The sequence below is a fragment of the Bufo bufo genome, chromosome 3, assembly GCF_905171765.1.
Source record: "Bufo bufo chromosome 3, aBufBuf1.1, whole genome shotgun sequence".
Lineage (NCBI taxonomy): Eukaryota > Metazoa > Chordata > Amphibia > Anura > Bufonidae > Bufo > Bufo bufo.
The window spans coordinates 658,634,247-658,660,934 of NC_053391.1; the positions used below are offsets into that span (position 1 = coordinate 658,634,247).

Genomic DNA, 26,688 nt, shown 5'->3' on the forward strand with positions numbered 1-26,688 from the left:
AAAAAAATAACTGGTCAATTTGCCTAATTTTGTCACTTCACCTCCCCCAAAAAATTGAATAACAAGTAATCAAAAAGTCATGCACACTCTAAAATGGCATCAATAAAAAACGAATGTTCAAATGAAACAAGATATTGCTTTCCAAGCTATTTGTGTTATTTCTTTGTTTTTTGTATTATATATATTTTTTTATGTAGATACAGTATTTTTAGTTGAGATATGTGAACTATAAAAAGAAAGTAACAACGAGAAAATAAGAGAATGTATATCATGAGATAATAATACAAGTCCGGTCCAGGTTTTTAATGTCTCTAGCGGCTCCATATAAGGACTAATGCGATATCGCTATACTCAATACCATTACGATTTGAAATATTGAGAGGATTCAATCTACATCGCTACAGCAAGCACGAGGAGCGGCATTCGGAAATGAAGATCCCGCATGCGCCAAGGGTGATGCCGGTATGAGCACGGACTGCAAATCTTAGCAGCCAACAACCTACAGTGAGGATCGCAACAAAGCCAAACCAGGTTCAAACTAAGCGTCTACGCGAAACACATCCAATACTGCCTGAGACGATGGAGCAGACAGACCTTGGTACCAGTAAGAAGCACTACAGCGCCATCCACGCTACATATTTAAAGGGAAGCTTTTCCTCTGCTGCAGTTAGGGTACTTTCACACTTGCGGCAGATGAATCCGACAGGCAGTTCCGTCGCCGGAACTGCCTGCCAGATCCGTCAAAACGTATGTCAACTGATGGCATTTTAAGACTGAGCAGGATCCTGATACGTCTTACAAATGCATTGAAATTCCGGATCCGTCTTTCCGGTGTCATCCGGAAAAAACAGATACGGCATTTATTTTTTTCACATATTTTTCGGTCTGCGCATCCGGCATTCCGGTATTTTGAATGCCAGATCCGGCACTAATACATAAAAACTATGTAAAAAAAAATGCCGGATGCGGCATTCAGGCAAGTGCTCAGTTTTTTTGTCCGGAGATAAAACCGTAGCATGCTACGGTATTATCTCCGTCCTGAACAGTCAAAAAGACTAGGACTCTGTGCCAGAAAAGAAAAACGCTAGTGTGAAAGTACCCTTAACAATTGCAACATATCCATCCTGCTACATTGACTATTCTAATCTTCACTGCTACAAAGAAAGTAACATAGTAACATAGTAACATAGTAATATAGTACATAAGGCCGAAAAAAGACATTTGTCCATCCAGTTCGGCCTGTTATCCTGCAAGTTGATCAAGAGGAAGGCAAAAAACCCTGTGAGGTAGAAGCCAATTTTCTCCACTTTAGGGGAATAAAAAATTCCTTCCCGACTCCAATCATGCAATCAGAATAACTCCCTGGATCAACGACCCCTCTCTAGTAGCTATAGCCTGTAATATTATTACGCTCCAGAAATACATCCAGGCCCCTCTTGAATTCCTTTATTGTACTCACCATCACCACCTCCTCAGGCAGAGAGCTCCATAGTCTCACTGCTCTTACCGTAAAGAATCCTCTTCTATGTTTGTGTACGAACCTTCTTTCCTCCAGACGCAGAGGATGTCCCCTCGTCACAGTCCTGGGGATAAATAGCTGATGGGAGAGATCTCTGTACTGACCCCTGATATATTTATACATAGTAATTAGATCTCCCCTCAGTCGTCTTTTTTCTAAAGTGAATAACCTTAATTTTGATAATCTTTCAGGGTACTGTAGTTGCCCCATTCCAGTTATTACTTTAGTTGCCCTCCTCTGAACCCTCTCCAGCTCTGCTATGTCTGCCTTGTTCACAGGAGCCCAGAACTGTACACAGTCCTCCATGTGTGGTCTGACTAGCGATTTGTAAAGTGGTAGGACTATGTTCATATCACGGGAATCTATGCCCCTTCTGATGCAACCCATTATCTTATTGGCCTTGGCAGCAGCTGCCTGACACTGTTTTTTGCTGCTTAGTTTGCTGTTTATTAAAATTCCTAGATCCTTTTCCATGTCAGTGTTACCGAGTGTTTTACCATTTAGTATGTATGGGTGACTTGCATTATTCCTTCCCATGTGCATAACTTTACATTTGTCAGTGTTAAACCTCATCTGCCACTTATCTGCCCAAGCCTCCAATCTATCCAGATCCCTCTGTAGTAGTATACTGTCCTCTTCAGTGTTAATTACTTTACACAGTTTAGTGTCATCTGCAAAAATTGATACTTTACTATGCAAGCCTTCTACAAGATCATTAATAAATATATTGAGGAGAATAGGTCCCAATACTGACCCCTGAGGTACCCCACTAGTGACAGTGACCCAATCTGAGTGTGTACCACTAATAACCACCCTCTGTTTTCTATCATTGAGCCAGTTACTTACCCACATACAGATGTTTTCTCCCAGTCCGAGCATTCTCATTTTGTATACTAACCTTTTATGTGGTACAGTGTCAAATGCTTTGGAGAAGTCCAGAATCTATACGACATCCATTGATTCGCCGCTGTCAAGTCTAGTACTTACCTCCTCATAGAAACTGATTAAATTAGTCTGACATGACCGATCCCTCACGAAGCCATGCTGATATGGCGTTATTTGCTTATTTCCGTTGAGATGCTCTAATATAACATCTCTCAGAAAACCTTCAAACAGTTTACCCACAACAGATGTTAAACTTACCGGCCTATAGTTTCCAGGCTCTGTTTTTGGCCCCTTTTTGAATATTGGCACCACATTTGCCATGCGCCAATCCTGTGGGACATTCCCTGTCAGTATAGAGTCTGCAAATATCAGAAATAAGGGTCTGGCTATGACATTATTTAATTCCTTTAGGATACGGGGGTGTATGCCATCCGGTCCTGGCGATTTGTCTATTTTAATCTTTTTAAGTCGCTGATGTACTTCTTCCTGGGTCTGACAGGACACTTTTAATGGTGAATTTATTTTTGCATTCTGCATGTCATCTGACAATTTATTTTCCTCAGTGAATACATTGGAGAAAAAAATATTTAACAGCTTTGCTTTCTCCTCGTCGCTCTCTGCGACTCCCCCCTCATTACTCTTTAAAGGGCCAACACCTTCAGATTTATACTTTTTAACATTTATATAATTGAAGAACATTTTAGGGTTAGTTTTACTCTCTTTGGCAATTAATCTCTCGGTCTCTAGTTTGGCCGCTTTTATTTGTTTTTTTACATGTTCTATTTTTTTTCCTATAGTTTTTCAGTGCTTCCGTGCTACCCTCCTGTTTTAGTGTTTTATATGCTTTCTTTTTGTCATTTATTGCTTTCTTTACAGTTCTATTTATCCACATTGGTTTCTTTTTGTTCCTTAACCTTTTATTACCATACGGTATGTACCTCTCACAATGAGTTTTTAGGATGTTTTTAAAGATATCCCATTTGTTCTATAGTAACTGTGCCATACTAAAGATTGTGATATAATACAAACTAAGGCCTCATGCACACGACCGTTTTTTTTTGCGGTCCGCAAAAACGGGTTCCGTAGTTCCGTGATACGTGTCCGTTTTTCCTTCCTTGGGTTTTCCTTGATTTTTGGAGGATCCACAGACATGAAAAGTGAAAGAAAATTCTAAGTCAAGTTTGCCTTTAAAATGATTGAAAAAAACCTGACACGGATCATGGACGCGGATGACAATCTTGTGTGCATCTGTGTTTTTTCACGGACCCATTGACTTGAATGGGTCCGCAAACCGTTGTCCGTGAAAAAAATAGGACAGGTCCTATTTTTTTCACGGACAGGAAACATTTTCAGATTTTTCCACGGACCCATTGAAAGTCAATGGGTCCGCAGAAAAACACGGAAAACGGAACAACTGCCGCGGATGCACACAACGTTCATGTGCATGAGGCCTAATATGGGCAGGAATAAAAAAATACATATAGAGATGAAGTAAAGATTTACATTGAAGCAGAGACTATATACTGCACTGTGTGAATTGATTTTATTTCTGTTTGCGTGAGCTCTGCAACCAGGTGCCAAAAGGGACTGAGACTTTAATTATTTGGTATGAATTAGAAGGTTTTAGACATTTTATATGATATGAGTTTTGTGAATGGTGTAATAAATTGCATTTTTGTATTTTAAATCTGTGAGCCGGGCCAATGTTTGTATTGTTTAAAATTAGCTAAGTGGTTCTAGCTGGCTGAGCTCCACTCTGATGAGCCCATCTACTGTATTTTAAAAACTAAAGATCACCCTGCAAAAAAAGAGCCCCCACATAGCTTTGTAGACATATTGTATTTTTTACCCCATAAGACGCATTTTCCCCCCCGAAAAGTGGGGTGGAAATGCCTCACTGTCTTTTGGGGTGAATACTAATGAGCGCTACAATTATAGAAGCGCTCATTAGTACCGGAGTGTGTCTTATGGGCCAGAAAGTCTTATAGGGCAAAAAATACGGCAACTATAAAAAAGTCAGAATATGGCAATGAAAAACAAAATAATGCTATCAAATTCTTTCTTTTTTTGTATTAAAATTAGAAAAACTATATAAATGTGGTATCGTTGTAGTCTCAAGGTAGCAGGCCAGTGGCCAGTTTTACTGCTTAGGGAACGCCGTAAAAATGAAACCCATAAAACTGTGGTGGAATTGTGTTTTTTTTTTCCCAATTCCACAACATTTAGAATTTTTTTCCAGCTTCCTACAACATCATATGCAAAAGTAGATAGCGTCATTAAAAAGTCCAATTTGTGTTGCAATAAAATAAAGCTACGTGAACAGAAAAAAAAAAAAAAGTTATTGCTCCGGAAAAGCAGGGAGTTAAAAGCAAAAATGCTAAGACAGAAAATCGCAGGGTGCTGAAGGGGTTAATTGAAAAAGTAATTGTGTCCTCGGACAGAAGGGTCCAGCCCAGGTGCCCTATACTCAGGGGTGGACTGGCCATAGACCCTACAGGGAATTTTCCCAGTGGGCCGATACCCACAGGGCCCCCCGAGCCCTCCTCACTGCCACTGGCTGCGTCCATACTACTGGTAGAACTGAAGGGTTCATTATTATAGGAAGTCCAGGCAGCATGGTGAAGGTAGGGCTGGCATGGTGTCGTGGCCCACATTTCAGCCCCTAAGCCCCCTGCTCGATATCTTCATTAGAGACAACTAGAGGAGGAGAACAGAACATGGCAGCTGTTGACGGCCATCATAGAGGGGCAGCTCCGGGGGTGCTATTTTGTGCTGCATTGTGGTATTTGGTTTTGTGGGATGGTATTCTGTGCTGCACTGTGGTATTACTTACCGTGCCAACTTGCATTGGCCCCATCTACTTGTGTTGCCCCACCTTCTGTCAATTTGGATCCACCTACAACATGGGGCCACTTTTAGTTTTTTCCAGAGCCACTTTAAGTTCCCAGTCCCCCCCTGCCCATACTGGTAAGTAAATAGCCACCAATAATTGAAATATAATATCAGCATGAACAAGTCATTAAACATTCATTTAGTTCGGTTTCATAACTTTTTGCCCTTCCAGCCAAAAAAAGATGAGAAAATTAGATATTTCTGTAAAGAAACGAAGCTTTGAGTAAATGAAACGATCTTTGACTTCCATTAAACACCTTATACATGAATATGACACTTATCTCAGCAAGGGCCACTTCAGTTATTGTACTTATTTGCTTTTTTTTGGACTGAAGGCTCATATCTCTCATCTCATCATCATCATCTTTTTACCTTTTGCGCTTCAATTTCTAATTTACGCTTTTAATACAATATTTAATTAAAATGAAAATCTACTGTCAATTCTGCCGTAACCTCCTGCCCTATCGGTCTGATCATTTTACATAGCATAAAGACAAGAGACATCTGAGTAGTTCTGTCCTAGAAGGATGGTAAGTGTTCCCTAAGAACCGCCACAGATTTTTATCAAAGAGAGCTGAACTTTGATATACTACGGTGAGAAAAGCTGAACTTTCTCCACCAATTTCTTTAGGAACAAGTGTTGCAAAATGTTTTAACTTTCCATACATTTTTGCACCATCTAGAATGGAAAATTTAATTTTTCAAATAGTTGTGATTAGAAAAAAATGTCCTACTGTTTGGTGTATACAGCACCTGTGAAAACGTATGTGCCTCCATAATAACAGAATACAAACATATAACTCTCTTCGGGCAAAAAGGCATACACTTTAATTTTCCTTCCAAAAGACAAAGAAAGCTGAGCATTTCTGTCACGGATGGTGTTGCAGAAAACAAGTAGTAACAAATAAAGATCCGACTGACTTGATCCCAAACTAAGGAACATATGGGTGAGCCCTATAATAGCCCTAGAGCTCTCCCTGACTGCTCAGCCCATGCAAAGATCTCTATGATAGAAAATTGCATGTCCACGTACCTCGACTGAGTGACACCTGAAAACCCTATAATAGTGAGGGGACTCGGCCACTGGCTCCCTGCACTGAATACGGAGGGAGTCAGGGTCACCTAGGATCAAGCCAACAGGAAAACACAAATAAAGGAATAGACTTATCTGAGGAACCAGCAGTTGCAACTTCTAGCAGTGAGCACAATCCAGGAAGTAGTATAAACCGCAAAGTGAGGCAGTATGGGAGGGGATATAAAGGGAGGCAATCACTGCTAATAGATGACAGCTGGGAGAGGGAGAAGAGATGTCAAAGTGAAACCAAAACAAAAGAACATCATGCAGGAGGTACTGGAGAACGTCTGTCAGAACTTCTCAGAGATCTGGCGGTGACAATTTCATACCAGCAGTTGTAACATAGCCATTGAAAGTCAATGCTTAGCCTTTTAAACAGACCTTCATGCATAATTTTGACATTACTGTAGCTAAACCAGCATCTGCTGCTGAGAGGCCTTGGTGAGGATCCCAAGGATGCTATTTATCCTTATGAAGAATGCCTAGTATGTGCAGCATGTGTGCATATTATTGTAGGTCAGACAACACGCCTATGAGTTTCTGGGATAAAAGATATGCAAATTAGATTTCCTTTTAAAAGGAAAAGACAGCCAAGCTTCTCATGCCTGTCGAGATCAGATGTGCTAATATTTTTTCCTCGGAATACCAGAGAAACGTTGACTGTCTTACAAAGCTCCTCATGCATACTCTGCGCTCCCCATGAGGAGAAATAGCACCCCAACCAAGGCCTCTTAGGGCTCATGCACACGAACATATTTTATTTCCACTTCCGTTCCGTTTTTTTTTGCAGATCGTATGCAGAACCATTCACTTCAATGGGTCCACAAAAACAACGGAAGGTACTCTGTGTGCATTGTATTTCCGTATTTCCATTCCGCAAAAAAGTAGTGCATGTCCTATTATTGTCTGCAAATCATGGTCCGAGGCCCCATTCAAGTCAATGGGTCCACAAGAAATACGGAAAGCACACAGAACATATCTGTATGTCATCCGTCTTTTGCGGATCCATACTGTGGAAATGCTCTGCCCAGCCCATATTGCTCATATGTTTGGTGATTATTAAGTTACTGTTTCCGTTTTCCGATCTGCAAAAAACGGATCGCATACGGAAACCATACGGATATGTTTTGTGGAATAACGGAACGGAAGAGGACTTAAATCAGAGAAAAAAACCTCAGATACGGAACAACGGATCCGTGAAAAACGGACCGCACATCAACTACGGACGGTCGTGTGCATGAGCCCTTAGGCAGTCAAGCAAATTTTCTTTTTTCAGTTCTGCTAAAGGGTAGTTATTCAGAAAGAGCTGCTTTCCTGGTATGAGGCACTGATATTCCCTTTTAGAAATGAGACTGGTTTACAGTCTGCATTATGTGGGGGTAGGAGCACGACAATAGTGATGAGCGGCATAGGCAATATTCATTTTTGCGATATTTCGTGTATTTTTACAAAAAAAATAATTAAAAGAGGTTTTTTTTTTTCCCAGCTTCCCACTACTTGGTATGGAACATTACATGGTTCCATTACAAAGTACAAATAAAAACAACAAAAAAAAAAAAAAAAAAAAAAAAAAAAAAACAAGCCCTCATACAGCTATGAACAAAAAGAACAAAACAGCTATGTGAACAAAATGTGAACAGAAAATGGCTGCGTCAGGAAGGTGTTAAAATGTCAATTCCCAGCACAATTGTATGACTATAAGTAAAGGATTATGCTTATCAAGTTTTTCATTCTGTACAACAAACAAAGAAACTTCACTATTAGTTATGAACACGGCTACGCAAATGATAGAGGTCTTATAAGTTGTACAGGTGTATATGTACAGTTGTTGCCATGGGAACCAACAATCGGGATTGTAATAAAGCTACTTTTAATGAATTGATTCTCAGCGCCCTGTGATAATACACGAGGTAAAGAATAGATATATTGCTGAAAACCAGAGATCTCGGGGAGTCAAAACGTTGTCACTTTTCACTAGCTTTTTAGATGACATTTATTTCTAGAATTCATAATCCACAGGCAGTGGCTCTGGTTACATTTGCCACCATGCGTTTTCGAAAATAATATTTATTTATATAGCGCCACCATGTTCAGCAGCGCTCTACAATCCAGAGGGTTCATGTACAAAGCAAAAGACATCACAACATCACTGGCAAATATACCACTGAAACACTAGGAGTGAGGGCCCTGTGTAACAATGGCAGCCGCCAGCGTGCAGCGCATCCTGTTATGTACCTCAGTCAAACTGCACACAAGGCTCCTCTTCTCCGCTGCAGGCTCCGGAACCGCTTTCCTGCACTGTCACGGGCGGCGACAGCTTCAGTTGCACCTTGTAGGAGCCGAACGCGTCCTGTTTCTTTAAGGGTTCGTGCACGCCCTTGATTCCGCCTTCTCTCCAATCCCGGCCAGGCGCCACCTTTATAAGGGCGCTTCCCCCCTTCCTGTGATGCCTGAGCAATATTGTAGTTTTCTACAGTGAAGGTTCCAGCTTGTTTCTCCTGTGTTGATATCCTGCTTCCAACCTTAGCCTGTATCCTGACCTCGTCTCTGCCTGATCCTCCTGTACCTCGCTGCTCTAAAGTATATGATTCGGATTGTGGACCACGCCTCCAGCTCCAGCTCTGCTAAATCACTAACTCAGCTCTGCTTCATCTGACTCTGCTGCTGCGCTCCTTCCATCCAGTGACAGCTCGCTCCACCTGCCTGTATCCCCAGTGCTTGCACTGGGGCATTGTGGCCCACTTAACCGGGACCACTCTTGCCGGTAGCGACCTGGTGTCTCCCCTGCAGCTAAGACCAGCTTCCGCATCTTGGAGCGGGATAAAGGGTGAAAACCAGGGAAACCCTCAGTTTGGCCCAAAGCCAAACCGGTAAGTGGCACAGCGGGTCCACACCCGTTGGAGCGTTACACCCTGCTCGCAAGAGCTTACAATCTATGAAGAAATGGGGGTGATACAAATGGCAGCTGATTGTGATCTGTAGTAACTGAGCCATTTTTGTACTAAAAGCAGTGGTGTAGGCCGATCTGAAGATCGAGTTCAGGTCTAAGGAATTGGGGGGGGGGGCAGCGGTTACTTGGGGAGCATTTAGGACAGACTGAAGGGGGGAGAGTTTAGTAAGAGGAAGACCAATTAGTAATGAGTTGCAGTAGTCAAGATGGGAAAGAATCAAGGCAACAAGAAGAGTTTTTGCTGTTTCCAACATAAGAAAAGGGCAGATTCTGGCGATAACCTTGAGGTGCAGACGTCAAAAGCGAGCAAGTGATTGAATATGGGGAACAAAGGAAAGATCCGATGCCGATTTTCGCAATCAAGAAAATAATCGCAAATTCTCGAATTTATTACGAATATTCACCCAAATATTCAGGAAATATTGCGATCGCCCCTGCCGCTCATCACTAGTTGGTGAACCACAGATGTGAATGTAAGGCACAAGAGAGGCTGCCGGCTGTGCTTGTGCAGCAGCATGTATCTCACAGGCAGTGTCTAAACTCCAGTTCACTAATTTTGCTCAAGCATCGAGATGCTCGGCACATCGCAGTGTTCAGCCGAATACCGCATGTGCTTGAGCGCGATGCTCGATTCTTTTTCCCGCGCGTTTTTTGGCTGCTATGCAGCCAATAAACGTGCTGGTAAGTGCTGCCTTTCACTGTAATGCCGTAGCCATGTTGGCTACTGGCATTACAGTGATTGGCTGGCAGGAACACATCATCGGGTGCTATATTGTACCCGATGACATGTGTTCGGCTCAGTCTTAGTCAGGGAGAGCTGGGGAGCAGAAGGGAGAGATAGTGTAGAGAGTAAAATAGGAATATTTTAGTTTTTATACTTGTTATAGACCCAAAAGTCCTTTTAAGGACCATAGTTGTATCTGGCAGCAATATATATTTTTAGCGCAACCTGCGCTAAATAGCTTGCAATTGTTTGGCCGCTGCAGACAGCGACATTATCTGCGCTACATCTCCTGTCTAACGTACATTATCTGCGCTACATCTCCTAAAAATATTTGTGACATTCAGTGTACTTTTTCCGTAGACGGTGTCCGCTGTGGACAGTTACATTACCTGCGCTACATCTCCTGTATAATGTTTGCTTATTCGAAATATCAGTGACATTCAGTGTAATTTTTTTGCTGCTGTTGGCAGCCACATTACCTGCGCTACATCTCCAGTATAACGTTTGTCCATCCTAAATATCAGTGACATTAATTCAGTGTAATTTTTTATTAGGCGGTGGTGACAGAGAATTACTTGCGCTATACCTCCTGTTTAACGTGTGCGTACCCTAAAAAAACTTCTTCTGTGTACTTTATTTGCGCATACACTTACAAAACCTGCGCTACTGTATGTGTGACATACTTGCAAGCATTTATACCATTTAATATGCCCAAGGCGAGCAGTAAGGGATGGGGAAGTGGCCGTGCTGCTGATGGTGTACGCAGAAGCCGTGGCCCTGGGTGTGGTGAAACTGTGCCTGCTGCCAGAGCACAAGAAACACACTCATCCACGATACCTAGCTTTTAGTCCTAGTTTGCAGGGAGGCGCAGGACACCACTCTTGAAATCAGCCCAGTACGAGCAGGTGGTCAGTTGGATTGCAGCAGATAATGCTTCCAGTCGGTAAAACACCACCCTGTCTTCCACAAAGTCCAGTCTCAGTAGCCAAGAGTCTGGTCAACACAATCCTCACCCTGATCCTCCTTCCACCCACCATGGAGAGTCTGGGCAAACAAGTGATCCCACACTCGAATATTCCAAGGAGCTGTTTTCATCGCCATTCCTTAATTTGGGCCTCTCACCAAGCCCGCTTACTTGAGGAGATCTTGTGCCCTGATTCCCAAACTCTGGAACATCCACAGTCAGAAGAAGATGATGGCGGGGAACGGCAATACGTTTTTCACGAGGTGGATGATGATGATGAGACACAGTTGCCAATAAGTCAACCGCAATTAGTGTTTCAAGAAGTTGATGATGAGGATGAGACACAATTGTCAATAACTGAGGTTGTGGAGAGGTCAACAAGTTAGGATTATGACCAGAGTGAGGAAGTGGAAGAGGAGGTGGTGGATGATGAAATCACTGACCCAACCTGGGAAGGTGGCAAGCTGAGCGAGGACAGCAGTACAGAGGGGGGGGGTGAGAATCCGAAGCACCGCAACATGCTGGAAGAGGCAGTGGGGTGGCAAAAGGGAGAAGGCGGGCCACACTAAACAGGCCCGCAACTGTTCCCCGGAGCACCCCCTTGCGGCAATCTCCCTTGCCAAGGGGTAGGTGTTCCGCAGTCTGGCGCTTTTTTGAGGAAAGTGTGGACGATAAAATAATTGTCATTTGCAACCTGTGCCGTACCAAAATGAGTATGGGTGTGAACACTAGCAACCTCACCACCACCAGCATGATCCGCCACATGGCATCAAAGCATCCTAATAGGTGGGTCGAACGCCTGGGTCCACAACCAGTGTCTGCGGGTCACAACACTGCCTCCTCTTCCCCTGTGTTACGTGCTGGCCAATCCCCTGTCCAAGATGCAGGCCCGGATGCCTCCCACAATGCACCTGGACCTTCGCACCATCAGCTAGCACATACACTTCTGTGTCCCAGCGCAACGTACAGATGTCTATACCCCAGGCCTTTCAATGAAAGTGCAAATACCCAGCCATCCACCCACAGACCATAGCACTAAATGTGCACCTTTCCAAATTTTTGGCCCTGGAAATGTTGCCATTTAGGCTTATGGACACTGAGGCTTTCCGCAGCCTGATGGCGGTGGCGGTCCCTCGTTACTGGGTCCCCAGCCACCACTATTTTTCACGGTGTGCAGTCCCAGCCTTACACCAGCATGTGTCCCGTAACATCACCCGTGCCCTGACCAACGCAGTTATTGGGAAGGTCCACTTAACGACTGACACATGGACAAGTGCTTTTGGCCAGGGACGCTACATTACCGTGACGGTACACTGGGTGAACGTTATGGAGGCTGGGAGCGAGTCGTAACCTGAGATGGCACAGGTGCTACTGAAGCCAAGGATTGTGGGCCCTAATTCCATCAGGGTTTCTGCCGACACTTACGTTAGTGGCTGCAATCCCCCTTCTCCTCCTTCACCTCCTCCTCCACTTCCACCTCTGAATTACCATCTTGCAGCACCAGTCAGCCATCAGTCAGTAGCTGGAAGCAGTGTAACACTGCAGTGGGGAAGCGGCAACAGGTCGTGCTGAAACTGATCTGCTTAGGGGACAAACAGTACACCGCCGCAGAGCTGTGGCAGGGGATAAGAGACCAGACTGAGCTGTGGCTCTCGCCACTCAACCTACAACCAGGCATGGTTGTGTCTGATAATGGCCGTAACTTGGTGGCGGCTTTGGAGCTCGGCAAGCTCACACACATACCATACCAAGTCATCGACAGCTTCCACCGGTCTGGCAACGCTGCAGCAGCGCTTTCAATTGCCAGCTCACCGACTGTTGTGCGACATGAGCACGCGCTGGAACCTAAGTCAGAGAACCTAAGAATAAAAAGAGCAAAAAAATACTGAAATCCTCAATATTAGTAAGGACAAGCACACAACTGTCTATGGATGGATATTTGGCTTGGCTATATTACAATGTAAAATCCCAAGGCTTGTTGGAGCCACTTCCAATAGGGGGTGCTGGGGAGATGTTTCTCTTCCTTGGGAGATACCTCTTTGCATTATTGTTTCCCATGGAGTACTGTTAATAAGTCTCTATACAGGGCTGGTCTCTTTAAGGACATTCAGCACCCTAAAACTGTATTAAAAGGTGCCCATATACCAGCAATAGCTGTCAGCTTGTTTTGGTTGCGGCCTTTCCCATGGACATGCTTACTCGGCCAAACTAAGCAGGAGGAACAGGACTCCACAGAACAAGCTGTCATCATCTGTCTGCGCCATCATTTGTGCGGCGTTAAGGCTACTTTCACATCTGCGTTTTTGCTGTTCGGTTTTGAGATCAGGAATGGGATCTCAAAGCCATACCAAAACGCATCCGTTCAGTACAGATGCAGTTGTATTATATTGAAAATGAAGAACCCGGATCTGGCACTAAAACCATTGTTAATGGGCGCCAGATTTGTTTTTTTTCTTCTCCCCCCCCCAAAAAAATGGTTCAGTTGATTTACATGGTTTTTGGTGTTGGATTCGGCTTCTTCGGTTTCCCCATGCTGCACACAAAAACACTAAGGCCCCTTTCACACGGGCGAGTATTCCGCGCGGATGCGATGCGTGAGGTGAACGCATTGCACCCGTACTGAATCCCAACCCATTCATTTCTATGGGGCTGTTCAGATGAGCGGTAATTTTCACGCATCACTTATGCGTTGCGTGAAAATCGCAGCATGCTCTATATTCTGCATTTTTCACGCAACGCAGGCCCCATAGAAGTGAATAGGGTTGCGTGAAAATCGCAAGCTTCCGCAAGCAAGTGCGGATGCGGATGCGGTGCGATTTTCACGCATGGTTGCTAGGAGACGATCGGGATGGAGACCCGATCATTATTATTTTCCCTTATAACATGGTTATAAGGGAAAATAATAACATCTACAGAACACTGATCCCAAGCCCGAACTTCTGTGAAGAAGTTCAGGTTTGGGTACCAAACACGAGCGATTTTTCTCACGCGAGTGCAAAACGCATTACAATGTTTTGCACTCGTGCGGAAAAATCGCGGGTGTTCCAGCAACGCACCCGCACATTTTCCCGCAACGCCCATGTGAAAGAGGCCTTATTGCAGCGGTTTTGTGTCCTGGATGGGAAAGCAACAAACCGGAACGGAATTCATTCTGGTGCCCTCCATTCCGGTTTGTTCACTTTTGTCCCCATTGACAATGAATGGGAACAAAACTGAAGCATTGGGCTGCGGTTCTGAGAGCCTGTACCGGATCTCAATACCGTACAGCACAGTGCTGATGTAAAAGTCGTCTTATCTGCTGCATCTATATATAATGACAATGTAACAATATAACTTATTTAATTCTGTTTCTTCCTCTAACAAGCCACCATGGGAATTTGTGTTACTTCTCAGTGTTGAAAATTAACGTAATGGTTGGTCCACTATGATAAGCTGACAATTACTAGAATAACTGGAGGCACATCTGAAAAGCATTTCATGTGCTCAGCTTGTTTAAACCCCATTGACTGTTCTGCGAGAGTCGGCGAGTGGCTCCAAAATGATTGTTTCTGGAGCAGAGACAATAGTAATTACCCATTAGGATGGGAGAAAACGGGAGGAGAAAACAACAGCCACTAACAATGTGCTAAACAGAAGCCATATGAAATAATTGGTGATTACAGGGTGGCATTAGCTCTTCAAAAAGCATTACTTTCACACATTTATATTTGGTTGGAGATAATTTCTTTAGATTTCAAGAGAAAATATAAAATATGTTTGGAGAACAAAAGCAAAGCATTTTCCCAAAGTTTCTCTTTGTGCTCTTCAGTCCATGGATGGGAGCCCCAGAGGTGATTAGGGAGCTAGAATTAGGATATTGTCGATGAGGTTTATGTTTCTTTTATGTCATACCATGAAAATCAGAAAACAAAAGGAACAGAAAGAAAACACAACAAAGATCTGACCACGTCCACCGACTGCCGGCGTGAGCCTCCAAGTAGTCAACCTTCAAATGAAAGGATGGTCATATTCAAAGACGTCTCCGAAATTGTAAAGGCTAAATTTTATTCTTATAAACTTTATGATGCCAGAAGATTTGGAATTCAGAATATCTATCTATCTATCTATTTATCTATCTATCTATCTATCTATCTATCTATCTATCTATCTATCTATCTATCTCATATCTATCTATCTATCTATCTATCTATCTATCTATCTATCTATCTATCTATCTATCTATCTATCTATCCCCTATTTATCTCATATCTATCTATCTATCTATCTATCTCATGTCTATCTATCTATCTATCTATCTATCCCCTATCTATCTATTTATCTATCTATCTATCTATCTATCTATCTATCTATCTATCTATCTATCTATCTCATATCTATCTATCTATCTATCTATCTATCTATCTATCTATCTATCTATCTATCCCCTATCTATCTATATATCTATCTATCTATCTATCTATCTATCTATCTATCTATCTCATATCTATCTATCTATCTCATATCTAGTGTTGAGCATGAATATCCAAAAAGCAAAATTTTATCGCGAATATCAGCACTTTGAGAATTCGCGAATATTTAGAATATAGTGCTATATATTCGTAATTATGATGAATATTATAATTTTTTTTTAACACAGTACACATCAGGTGATCATCCCTCCCTTCTTCTTGTCTGTGGGCCAATGAGAAGGCTGCAATGTCTTTGTCTGAGCTTAGCAACATCCCTAGCAACCAATAGGAAAGCTGCCTACCCCTTACTATATAAGAACCTTCCCAGCAGAGATTTTCTAAGGTTTATTGCAGTTATGACAGAGAGAGCAGTGACGTTGCTGTGCTCTGTGCTTTGTGGTATTACATTAGATAGTTAGATAGCTTATATATATAATACAGATAGTCAGTGTAGGTTATATCCTGATATAGTGTAGCTGATAGGTTCAGTGCAGGGTGTTATGTAGTGTGATAGGTTCTGCTGTCCATACATACATGCTACAGACATAGTGCTGTGATGTCACAAGTCGCACGCATTGCGAAAAAATATGCACACTATTAATTGCCAAGAATTCGCAAGCGCAAATATATTGGAGCACTCTATCTGCATATAAAGCTATTCTAATGTTCTGCCATTCCAACCATTTTCTCCAGTCTCAGGAAACTTATACCAGCTTGAAAAATGTAGCATAAGTGACCCACGCCTGTATTAGGCGAATATTACATTGCCGATTTTCGCAATCAAGAATATAAATCTATAACCAGCCCTGCATGCCCCTCATAATGTGCAGAAAATGAAACAGGCAACTTTATAGGGACACAATGTATAAACATGAGAATTTGGGTTCCTGTCAGGGAGATTCAGACAAATTGAAAACCTGATGTAGGCCCAATTCACACGTCCGTAGTGTATTGCGGATCCGCAATTCACCCGTCCGGCACCCCCATAGAACTGCCTATTCTTGTCCGCAATTGCGGATAAGAATAGTGCATGTTCTATTTTTTTCCGGAGCCACAGACCGGAAGATCGGGGGTGCGCTCCGGAAATGCGGATGCGGACAGCACACTGTGTGCTGTCCGCATCCATTCCTGCCCCGTAGAGAATGAATGGGTGCGGACACATTCATAGATGTGTGAATGGACCCTAAGGCTACTTTCACACTAATGTTTTTTACTGGATCCAGCAGGGTTCAGCAAAAACGCTTCCGTTTCTAATAATAGAACCGTCTGCATCCGTTATGAATGGATCCGGTTGCATTATCTTTAACATTGCCAAGACAGATCCATCATGAACTCCATTGAAAGTCAATGGGAGACGGATCAGTTTTCTATTGTGGCAGAGAAAACGGATCCGCCCCTATTGACTTGCATTGGGGGTCATGACGGATCTATCTTGCTTCGTATCCTGGGATGGAAAGAAAACCGCAGCATGTTGCAGTTTGCTCTCCGGTCTGGCAACGCAACTAAACGGAACGGAATGCATTTTGGAGTATTAAGTTCTGTTCAGTTCAGTTTTGTCTGTTTTTGACAATGAATGGGGACAAAACTGAAGCGTTTTTTCCGGTATTGAGCCCCTATGACGGATCTCAATACGCTAGTGTGAAAATAGCCTAACAAGCACTTTACTAAACCTCTCGGGGTACACAGTATCGGATTGTGGCCAAAGGCCAAAAGTGAATCTGCACATGACTCCTCCAACTGGTGAAATATATGGATCAGGGGAACATGCCCTAAGTCTCGTTTGCAATGCAAAACTTGATATTAAAGATGAAATGATCGAGAGAGGTGAATTTATGGGCAGGCCACATGATGTAAACTTGTTTGTCAGGTACCTCCCGTTGATTCAGGTCAATCAGTAGATTTTCAGTAAGCAATGTGGCTCGTTTGTGGTGGAAAGCCTTTCATTTTTAAGGAGCATTAATGTAGAAAATACTCCCAGAAGTTTCTCAAAACCTCAGCCCTGACTTGTCTCTGGCTGAAAGGGAAGTTGTCATAGCAGGAGCCCTTCATCGTTGTTCTGTAGACAGTAAGGCTGGGTTCACACGAGCGTGTTCAGATTAGGTCCGGATGCGTCCCGGTGTGTTGCGGCAAACCTGCGCGAGTAGGAATGCAATTGCAGTCAGTTTTGACTGCGATTGCATTCCGATGTTCAGTTTTTATCGCGCGGGTGCAATGTTTTTTGCACGCGCGTGATAAAAAACTGACTGTGGTACCCAGACCCGAACTTCTTCACAGAAGTTCAGGTTTCGGTTAGTTGTAGTGTAGATTGTATTATTTTCCCTTATAACATGGTTATAAGGGAAAATAATAGCATTCTGAATACAGAATGCATAGTAGGTGATCAATTGAGGGTTAAAAAAATAAATAAAAATGAACTCACCTCCTCTGCGTAGTTCCCGGTCTCTTCTTTACTTCTTTAATGATGAACTACAGGCTAGGACCTGTGGTGACGTCAGATCACATGCTCCAATCACATGGTCCATCACCACGGTGATGGACCATGTGATTGGAGCATGTGATCTGACGTCACCAAAGGTCCTTTAGCCGACAGCTCATTAGAAGAGACTGGGAACTACGCAATCAAGAGGAGAAGGTGAGTTAATTTGTTTATTTTTTTAACCCCTCCAGCGCTATTTTACTAAGCATTCTGTATCCAGAATGCAATTATTTTCCCTTAAAATAATACAGTGAATAGATTGTCACCTAGCAACCATGCGTGAAAATCGCACCGCATCCGCACTTGCTTGCGGATGCTTGCGATTTTCACGCAACCCCATTCACTTCTATGGGGCCTGCTTTGCGTGAAAAACGCAGAATATAGAGCATGCTGCGATTTTCACGCGACGCACAAGTGATGCGTGAAAATCATCGCTCATCTGAACAGCCCCATTGAAATAAATGGGTCCGGATTCAGTGCGGGTGCAATGCGTTCACCTACCGCATTGCACCCGCGCGGAAATCTCGCCCGTGTGAACGCAGCCTAAGAGCCCAGCAATAATTAACTACAACCTCCTAGTGATATCCCAACCCCACCTACAAGCTGTGACTGGAAGGAAAGAGTGGAAAAGTAAAGCCAGGGTTCTCTGCAAGATACCTACAGACTATTTGCTTCAGGAGATCCAGAAACACCTGCAGACTGACAAATATTCTAGGCAAGAATTTATTCAGGACACTTAAGGGTTTAGCTTAATAGAGCATTGTCTGCTCAAGTGAAATATAATATAAGGAGACCATTCACGTGAGGGAAAAGATGGCCCCTCATCATTATGTCCTTATGCTTTAAAAGTAGTGTTGATCAAGCACTAAAGTGCTTGGGTGTTCGGGTGCTAGGGTTTAACAACTCGGGATGCTCAGGTGCTCTGAGGAGGGGAGGGTGTCTGGTTCATAGGAAAATGTTAGAAATTGATGGAAACGCCACCAAAATGTTTCGGGAACAGCATGGGGAGGATGTCTGGATGCATCTTGGACTCCCAGGTCGCTGCTGGGAACGATGTCGTCCGAGTAGTACGCCACTTTTACAGACTGAGAATAATAAGCACAAAACCTAAGATAAAATAAATTTTAGAGGAAAAATCGTTAGCAAACATTCTTTCCTGTATATTTACTTGTAAATAAAGGAAGAAGCACTCCGATACAACCTGTAAATCACATAATGGAGGACCTCATTCACATTGTGGTACAATTGTTCAGGTAGTGGGACTCCTAACTCATAAATCCTATGCACTAAGTGAAAGGGCTGCCAAAAATCACAAGGAACCGGCACTCCAATACACCCTTTATTACACATTAAGGAGGACATCATACACCCTTGAAAAATTATGATTGATGGCCTGCTGGTCACCCTCAAAAACATTACGAGTGAAGGCCTCCTGCTGAGCTGACCCTCTAAAACATTAGGAGCAAGGGCCTGCTGGCGACCCTCTAAAACATTACGGGCAAACGCCTGCTGCTGAGCTGACCATCTAAAACATTAGGGGTGAGGGTCTGCTGCAGAGTTGACTCTCTAAAACATTAAGGGCGAGTGCCTGCTGCTGATCTGAGCATCGAAAAAATTATGGGCGAGTGCCTGCTGCTGAGCTGACCATTGAAATAATTATAGGCGAGTGCCTGCTGCTTAGCTAGACATTGAAAAATGTATTAGCGAGAGCCTGCTAGTGAGCTGACCCTGTAAAATGATATGGTTGAGGGCCTGCAGGTGAGCTGACCCTCAAAAACATTATATGCAAGGACCTGCAGGTGATCTGACCCTCTAAAAGATTGTAGATGAGGGCCTGTAGGTGAGCTGACGCTCTAAAATATTGTAGGTGAGGGCCTGCTGGTGAGCTGACCCTGTAAAACATTATGGTTGAGGGCCTGCTGGTGAGCTAACCCTCAAAAACATTATATGTGAGGGCCTGCTGTTGAGCTGACGCTCTAAAACATTACATGCGAGGGCCTGCAGGTGAGCTGGCCCTCGAAAAGATTGTAGGTGAGGGCCTGCTGGTGAGCTGACCCTCAAAAACGTTATATACGATGGCCTGCAGGTGATCTGACCCTCTAAAAGATTGTAGGTGAGGGCCTGCTGTTGAGATGACCCTCTAAAACATTATATGCAAGGGCCTGCAGGCGAGCTGACCCTCGAAAAGATTGTAGGTGAGGGCCTGCTGGTGAGCTGACCACAATCTAAAACATTATGGTTGAGGGCCTGCTAGTGAGCTGACCCTCAAAAACATTATATGCGAGGGCCTGCTGGTGAGCTGACCCTCTTAAAGATTGTAAGTGAGGGCCTGCAGGTGAGCTGACTCTGTAAAACATCATGGTTGAGGGCCTGCTGGTGAGCTGACCCTCAAAAACATTATATGCGAGGGTCGGCAGGTGATCTGACCCTCTAAAAGATTGTAGATGAGGGCCTGCTGGTGAGCTAACCCTCAAAAACATTATATGCAAGGGCCTGCTGGTGAGCTGACCCTCTAAAACATTACATGCGCGGGCCTGCAGGTGAGCTGGCCCTCAAAAAGATTGTAGGTGAGGGCCTGCTGGTGAGCTGACCCTGTGCAATATTATGGTTGAGGGCCTGCTGGTGAGCTGACCCTCAAAAAAAATTATATGCGAGGGCTTGCAGGTGAGCTGACCCTGTAAAAGATTATAGGTGAGGGCCTACTGGTGAGCTGACCCTCTAAAACATTATATGCGAGGGCCTGCAGGTGAGCTGACCCTCTAAAACATTACATGCGTGGGCCTGCAGGTGAACTGGCCCTCGAAAAGATTGTAGGTGAGGGCCTGCTGGTGTGCTGACCCTCTAAAACATTATATGCGAGGGCCTGCAGGTGAGCTGACCTTCTACAACATTAGGAGCAAGGGAAGACTAATAAGCATGTTGATATGATGGAAGAGGGGTAGGAGGACGATGAGAAAAAGAAGATTGAACCATATACTCTTTTGTGTGGTGGAAAGGGTAATCGGTGTTGTCCAAAATGCGTAAAACGCGTGGGTCACTGGAAAGGTAGCCTAACATAAAGTCTCAATCTCCTCATCCTCTTCCTCCTCTTCTGCCCTCCCACTCTAAATAGATGGAATTAAACTTCCATGGGCACTACCTCTGTAGCGGAGGCAACCGTCTCCTGCTCCCCCTCCTCATCATCATCATCCAATTTGCGCTGAGAAGACGAACTGAGGGTGGTCTGGCTAACACCCTGTGTAATGTCTTCCACAATTTCCGCCTCTTTCACATGCAAAGCGTTGTGAGCAGCGAGCGTTTGAGTAGACAAATAAGTATGATGGTGACGCTGATAATAGCGTTATCGCCGCTTACCATCTGTGTTGATTCCTCAAAGTTTCTTAAAACCTCACAGAGGTCAGACATCCATGCCCACTCCTCGCTTGTGAAGAGCGGAAGCTGACTGGAAAGGCGATGACCATGTTGCAGCTGGTATTCCACTACTGCCCTCTGCTGCTCACAAAGCCTGGCCAACAAGTGGAACTTCGAGTTCCAGCGCATGCTCATGTCGCACAACAGTCGATGAGCTGGCAATTGTAAGCGTTGCTGCAGTGTTGACAGACCGGAGGAAGCTGTCGATGATTTGCGGAAATGGGCACACACGCGGCACACCTTCATCAGTAGCTCAGGCAAATTGGGTTAGGTTTTGAGAAAATGCTGAACCACTAAGTTGAAGACGTGGACTAGGCATGGGATGTATGTGAGCTTGCCGAGTTATGGCCATTATCAGACACAACCATGCCTGGTTCTAGGTTGAGTGGCGAGAGCCAAAGCTCAGTCTGGTCTCTTATCCCCTGCCACAGCTCTGCCACGTTCATCTGTTTGTCAGCTAAGCAGATCAGCTTAAGCACGGCCTGTTTACGCTTCCCCACTGCAGTGCTACACTGCTTCCAGCTACCGACTGATGGCTGACTGGTGCTACAAGAGGATAATTCTGAGGTGGAAGTGGAGGAGGAGTAGGAGAAGTGGGGGTAGGAGCCACTAACGTAGGTGGTGGCGGAAACCCTGATGGAATTAGGGCCCGCAATCCTTGGCATCAGTAGTGCCTGTGCCATCCCGGGGTACGACTCGCTCCCGGCCTCCAGAACGGTCACCCAATGTACCGTCTCTGGCCGAAAGCATTTGACCATGTGACAGTGGTTAAGTGGACTTTCCCAGTAACTTGGTCAGGGCACGGGTGATGTTACGGGACACATGCTGGTGTAAGGCGGGCACGGCACACCATGAAAAATAGTGGCGGCTGGGGACTGCGTAACGAGGGACCGCCGTCGACATCAGGCTGCGGAAGGCCTCAGTGTCCACAAGCCTAAATGGCAACATTTTCAGGGCCAGTAATTTGATTTGAAAAGTTGCGCATTTAGTGCTATGGCTTGTGGGTGGGTGGGTGGCTGGTATTTGCGCTTGGGTTCAAATGTCTGGGGTAAGGACATTTGTACGCTGCACTGGGACACGGAAATGGATGTGGTCGCTGAGTGTGCTTGCGAAGATCCAGGTGAAGGGCTGGAGGCATCCTGGTCTGCGCCTTCGACAAGGGATTGGCCAACACGTAACACAGGGGAAGAGGAGGCAGTGGTGTGACCCGCAGACACAGATTGTGGACCCAGGTGTTCGGCCCACCTATTACGTTGCTTTGATGCCATGTGGCGGATCATGCTGGTGGTGGTGAGGTTGCTAGTGTTCACCCCCTGCTCATTTTTGTATGGCACAGGTTGAAAATTAAAATTCTTTTGTCGTCCGCACTTTTCTCAAAAAATCGCCAGACTGCGGAACACCTACCCTTTGGCAAGGGAGATTTCCACAAGGGTGTGCTCGGGGGAACAGTTGCGGGCCTATTTGGTGTGGCCCACCGTCTCCGTTTTGTCACCCCACTGCCTCTTCCAGCCTGTTGTGGTGTTGCAGATCCCTCCCCCTCTGTACTGCTGTCCTCGCTCGGCTTGCCACCTTCCCAGGTTGGGTCAGTAACTTCATCACCCACCACCTCTTCTTCCTCTTCCTCACTCTGCTCATCCTCCTGACTTATTGACAACTGTGTCTCATCCTCATCATCAACCTCTTGAGACACTAATTGCTGTTGACTTATTGGCAACTGTGTCTTATCATCATCATCCACCTCGTGAAACACTAATTGTCATTCCCCACCGTCATCTTGTTGTGACTGTAGATGCTCAATAGTTTGGGAATCAGAGCACAAGATCTCATGTCCCTCTTCAAGCGGGCTTGTCGAGAGGCCCAAATTAAGGAATGGTGCGGAAAATAGCTCCCCTGAATATCTGAGTGTGGGATATCTTGTTTGGCAAGACTCTCCATGGTGTGAGGAAGGAGGATCAGGGTGAGGATTGTGTTGACTAGACTCTTGGCAACTGAGACTGGACTTGGTGGAAGACAGGGTGGTGCTTAACCGACTAGAAGCATTATCTGCTGCAATGAAACCGACCACTTGGTTGCACTGGTCTGACTTCGAGAGCATTGTCCTGCGCTGCCCTCCAAAGTGGGACATGAAGCTAGGTATCGTGGATGATTGTTTTTCTTGTGCTCTGGCCGCAGGCACAGTTTCAACGCGTCCAAGGCCACGACCTCTGCATGCACCATCAGCATCACGCCCACATCCCTGTCCCTTACTGCTCGCCTTCTTCATTTTAAATGTTATATATGCTTGAAAGTATGTCACATATACAGTAGCATAGGATTTGTAAGTGTATATGCAAAAAAATTAAAAAGACATATTTGGGATGTGGAAACGTCACACAGGAGATATACTGCAGATAATGTCGCTGGTGTCAGCAGCGGCTAATAAAAAACTACAGGGAATGTCACAGGTATTTGGGATGTGGAAACGTCACACAGAGATATACCGCAGATAATGTCGCTGATGTCAGCAGTGGCTAATATAAAATTACAGGGAATGTCACAGGTATTTTGGATGTGGAAACGTTACACAGGAGAAATACCGCAGAAAATGTAGCTGATGTCATCAGCGGTTAATAAAATATTATAAGGGAATGTCACAGGTATTTGGGATGTGGAAACGTCACACATGAGATATACCGCAGATAATGTGAATATTGTCACCAGCGGCTAATAACAAATTACAGAGAATGTCACAGGTATTTGGGATGTGGAAACTTTACACAGGAGAAATGCCGCAGATAATGTTGCTGATGTCAGCAGTGGCTAATATAAAATTACAGAGAATGTTATAGGTATTTTGGATGTGGAAACGTTACACAGAAGAAATACCGCAGATAATGTCGCTGATGTCACCAGCGGCTAATAAAAAATTATAGGGCATGTCACAGGTATTTGGGATGTGGAAATGTCACACAGGAGATATACCGCAGATAATTTCAATGCTGTCACCAGCGGCTAATAAAAAATTACAGGGAATGTCACAGGTATTTGGGATGTGGAAACGTTACACAGGAGAAATACCGCAGATAATGTTGCTAATGTCAGCAGTGGCTAATATAAAATTACAGGGAATGTCATAGGTATTTTGGATGTGGAAACGTTACACACAAGAAATACCGCAGATAATGTCGCTGATATCACCAGCGGCTAATAAAAAATTACAGGGAATGTCACAGGTATTTGGGATGTGGAAATGTAACACAGGAGATGTACCCCAGGTAAAGTCACTGTCCGCAGCGGACACCGTCTACGGAAAAAGTACACTGGATGTCACTGATATTTTTTGGATGTGCACACATTACACCGGAGATATAACGCAGATAATGTCGCAGTCTTCAGCGGCCTAACTATTGCACGCTATTTAGTGCGGGATGCGCTAAAAATAGATATTCCTGCCACACACAATAGTCCTTAAAAGGACTTTTAGATCTCTGACAAGTTTTTAAACTTATAAAAATATATATATATTCACTCCCTACACTATCTTTCCCTTCTTCAGCACAGCTCTCCCTGACTAACACTGAGCCGAACACGTGTCATCGGGTGCTATATAGCACCCGATGACGCGTTCCGGCCAGCCAATCACTGTAATGACAGTAACCAACATGGCTACGGCATTACAGTGAAGGGCAGTACTTACCTGCATGAGCCGAACTGGTGTTTGGCCGTGCATGCTCGATCAACGCTGTTTAACAGGGCATATGAACAAGGTTGCGGGGGTTAGATCTCTAAACTTAGCTCCTCCACATTGTTGTAAGAAGACCTATTTCCCAAGGTACCAGATGGACTATCAGAACCTGAAAGTTTAACTTATGTGATGGCTAAGCAAAAAACGTGACTATCGATGGAACCGTCTAAAAGCTAAAAGCCAGTGGCACAGTCTGATGAGTTATTTTACTTTACATTGCCAATCATTACAGTATTTTACTTCTCTGTGAATTATATGTCAGGGTATTTAAAAAAAGGGAAGGAAACAGAACATGACAAGGAAACAAAGCAAATGACTAGGCCCCAAATGCTGGGGAACAAAGGGGTAACCCCCTAGCAATCCCTAAAACACTTTCCCTAAGCTGCTATGCCCATGTGCATATCTCGATGATAGATATGCACATGCCCTTGTACCTAAGACTATAACACACTAAACCAAACCCTCAGCTGTAGAGAAGAGGAAAAGAGACACCCAGCTCCTTCAACAACTGAAGGAGCTAGCGTCACCCTAGAGGCCTAGTAAAAACAGACACAGAAGGAAAAAGGGAAAAGGACTTATCTAGAGATGTGTTGGAGCAGACGATCCACCAAACTTCCAGAGCTCACACAAGGCAGAACTATAACCCGCAAAGACTATAGGGAGAGGGAGGAATAAATAGCCTCACCAATTACCTAAAGAACAACACCTGGGAGGAGGTGGGATTCAGTTCTAACCCACAACAAAACAAAATGTCAGATCGAGTCACGTGCAGCAACTCTGACAGATCTCCTCAGAACACCCACAGGGCAGGGTGTGACATTATCATCCAGATACACATATTTTTAATGCCTGGGGTATCTTTAAATCTGTCAGTACACCATACGGCTTGGCCAAGATATTCTTAAGGACTCATTTACTGTATGTGGGCTGATACATGGGATAAGTTGAAATTCAACATTCCCAATCTTTCTTTCTTTCCACAGCTACAGTCATGGAAAGAGTCAGGACACCCCCATATACATAAGATGGCCAATCGGTTCATCAGAAATCAGCAGATTTGTCTGACATTCAACTAATATATGGCCACCTTAACTTGACAACAGAAGTGGCCAACTATCCTGTTCCATTGGTTCAATTCAATTAAAGGGTTTTCCAACTTAAAATCTTCCCAGTGGGATTTCAAAAGGGAAGAATACCTACCTGCTCCCCAACACTCTTCTAAATCTGTCTTCATGGGGCCGCCCACTGTTGTCTTCACTGCTCTTTACTCGCAGCCTGTAACCTTCCAACACAAAAAGGTGGCAGCTACTCTGCTGAAGCCTATGACTGGCCTCAACTATCGCTTTGGGGAAACATTCATTGACACCGCGAAAAGTCCTTGGCTACAGCAGTGCTCGGAAACCCCATACGTGGTGGGACCGAAGTGCAGTAAAGACATTGGTGGACTGGAACTGGAACTGTGCACCGTGGAGGAGGAAAGTGTGCTTCCCTTGACATGTCTCGCTGGAGTTGGACATTCTGCACTTGAAAATGAAGTTGGAAATCCCCTTTAAGACAATAGCATCTGGCCACTTGAAATGATATTTATCAAGATTTTTGGCAAATAAAAAAAAAAAAAGG

The 26,688-nt window shown here is 44.3% G+C and overlaps 1 protein-coding gene across 1 annotated transcript in view; it reads right to left on the bottom strand.

Moving 5' to 3' along the window:
* Window positions 1-26,688, bottom strand: part of CNTN5 (contactin 5) — a 626,057-nt gene that overhangs the window by 557,574 nt on the left and 41,795 nt on the right. The gene's annotated exons all lie outside the window — the stretch shown is intronic.